Source organism: Rhipicephalus microplus, chromosome 5, assembly GCF_043290135.1.
Source record: "Rhipicephalus microplus isolate Deutch F79 chromosome 5, USDA_Rmic, whole genome shotgun sequence".
Lineage (NCBI taxonomy): Eukaryota > Metazoa > Arthropoda > Arachnida > Ixodida > Ixodidae > Rhipicephalus > Rhipicephalus microplus.
In genome coordinates this window covers 76,520,210-76,523,181 of record NC_134704.1, presented here as the reverse complement: position 1 = coordinate 76,523,181, position 2,972 = coordinate 76,520,210, and positions in this window count along the sequence as shown.

The following is a 2,972-nucleotide window of genomic DNA, read 5'->3' as shown; positions in this document are numbered from 1 at the left end:
TTGATATTACGGTACGTGAATGAATGAAGAAGGTATGAGAATGCTGCAAACATGATAAACATGAGATGCGTGTCATGTAACAACATTACTACATGCAATGCTCATGACCCGCTCGCGTCAGTTTCGCTAGCTTCAGATGTACCAAATTAAGTATTACGTGACACGCATGGACGACATGGGTAAATGACACATCCAAACAAGATACTCAGGACATGCGTGTCATGCAACAACATAACTACATGCCACACTATTGATGCGCTCGCAGCCGTTTTGCTAGCTTCATATATGCCATATTTGGTATTACGGGAGCTCAATGAATGACGAAAGTATGTGACTGGTGCAAGCATGATAATAATGAGATGCGTTTTATGTAAGAACATGACTACATGCCACAGTCAAGGCGCCAATACGATTCGACGTGACGCGGTGCGCATGCGTGCTGGTGTTCGTTTCGTCGCGTCACGCCGGCGTTGTCACGCCAGGCCCCGGTCCTTCGATATACTCGCAGGCGCACGCCCCGCTGCGTTGCTCTGACGCATGCGAGTTCCAAGGTGTCTGGCGTCCCTCCGTCACGAACCGAGGCAGACGCAGTGCTGTCTGGGTAACGCATCGGCGCTAAATGCAGCATGTCGCATTTCGCGCTGGTTGTTTTAGCGCTGCGCCGTCGGACGCTGGTCACGCCTGGCGTCAGATTTTAGAGTGCTCGCGTTTTGCTACCATAGCGTCGCTGCGCCCAACGTGCGCGCGCGTCAACGCTACATTGGAGTATATTGGGCCCTTCATGATGCGCTCGCGGCCGTTTCGCTAGCTCCACATATACGAAATTTGGTATCACGTGACATGAACAGATGAGGAAGGTAAACGACACATCCAAACATGATAATCGTGACACTGAAGTCATGTACGGCGTCACTTCCCTCCACCTCGTAACGTTGTGCGGATTTTAAAGTGACGTATCAACAATACTAATTCGTGCTTCGCATATCATCGATTCCCAAGATACGTGAGATCTGCCAAGTTGTAGTAGTAGTAGTAGTAGTAGTAGTAGTAGTAGTAGTAGTAGTAGTAGTAGTAGTAGTAGTAGTAGTAGTAGTAGTAGTAGTAGTAGCCCCACCGCGGTGGCCTAGTGGCTAGGGTACTCGGCTGCTGACCCTCAGGTTGCGGAATCGAAACCATGCTGCGGCGGCTGCATTTTCGACAGAGCCAAAAATGCTAAATTACCGAAGCCCTAGCCTACGGTGCATCTCATAATTAAATAGTGGTTTTGCAACGTTAAACCCCACGTATCAATCTAGCAGTTTTAGTAGTGGCAGAACAGCAGAAGTATTAATAGTTTCAGTAGTAAAAGTAGTAGTACAGCAATATATCATTAGTATCAATAGAATAGTGGTGGTAGTAATAGCTGCACTACTATAGTAGTAGGCATCATTCAGATCACATGACCAAAGATTAGGGGCGAGCAAATAAATAAATAAAACAATATAACGATGATGTTGGAAGTGATGATGATGATTTTTTATACCAAAAGTCATCATCATATTCACATCTTCGTTGTCTTTTCGTCTCCACGACGCGGAACCAGCTGAATTCTTTATTTCTCCTTCACTCGCAAAATATGCGAGAAGTGATACAAGACTGAACCTAAACAACCGTACTGCTGTCTCGTTCTTTGACAGAATATGCCCGTTCTGAGAAGAAAAAAATTGGGGCTGGAAGAGGCCTCTGTGGTGCAGCGCGGGGGCCTAACGCGTCCAGAGTCATCTGTAAAAGCGTTATTCAGTTTGAGTTTTCTTTGTCCCTCTTTTCTTTCTTTATCTTGTTGATCGGCGAGTGTCACATGCAGTCGGCGTCACAATAGGTTCATTGTGACGCCTTTGTTCGGCTCCCCATGTACAGTCTTACTGATTTCTGCAGTGAAGTTACTGGCAGTCTCTCTTTTTTTCCTTGTCTTCCCTCTTTGTAATCTTTCTTGTCCCCTTCCCTAATCCCCAGTGTAGGGTAGCCAACCGGATGTCTTTCTGGTTAGCCTTCTTCCTTTTGTTGATTCCTTCCTTCCTTCCATCTGCAGCCTGCTTTCCCGACTTTCGACCCAACCATTTACTTTTTTCTCGGCGTGTCTTTCCTGCCATTGCTCCAGACCATATTCTATTATCTCTTTGTGCTCTTACAGACGGACATTAGCGACACCCTTCGTCGCCACCAAGGAGGTTTAAAAAAAATTGTCGTCACCGACTTTGCCCCTGGGCGAGCCCAACACGAGGATGTCCATCAGTTTGACTGCAGCTTGTTCATTTACATTGTTTCTGGAGCAGCTTTGCCATGTATCTAGCACAGGTAAGGGTGTTCCTTTCGCTGAATTTTTTCTGTCGCTGTGTCGAGATATATTTACGCTTAACAAGTCTTCTTCGACCTTTCTAAAACCTCTTCCAAACGTTTGGTTTCATTGACAAAGCACGTTACTTGGTGGTATGTTATTCCGCCCCATTTTTCATCAAGTCGACTTTGTGTTAGAAGTTTGATTAGCGATATTTTTTGAGAATGCAAGATTCTTTTGAAAATCTCTCTTTTCAACTCTACGGAGGAATTGGCTGGCCATCGGTATACTATGAAGTTGTTCCGCAGTAGTAATTATGGACGTAATTACAAGTCAGTGTAACGATTTATTAAATGAGCGTATATAAAATTCCTCAGGCTGTTCACGTACTTACGCGTACAGTCTTCGTCCTGCATACCACCTACTGTACTAAACTAACCGTGCTGGGAGGCGAACCAGTTGGAATGAGTTCGCCACAGACATTGAAATCAGTAGGATTCCTGTAGAGGAAGATGAACTCGGCCGTCCAGTGCTTCAGTGAGATTGTTTGAAAACGAAAACGCTGAATTGTCATCGGCATCGCAGAAGAATGCACGAGAGCGCAAACGTGTATTATTTGCGGAAACTACACCACTTGGAGGCTTCGCAGGCAGGAAAC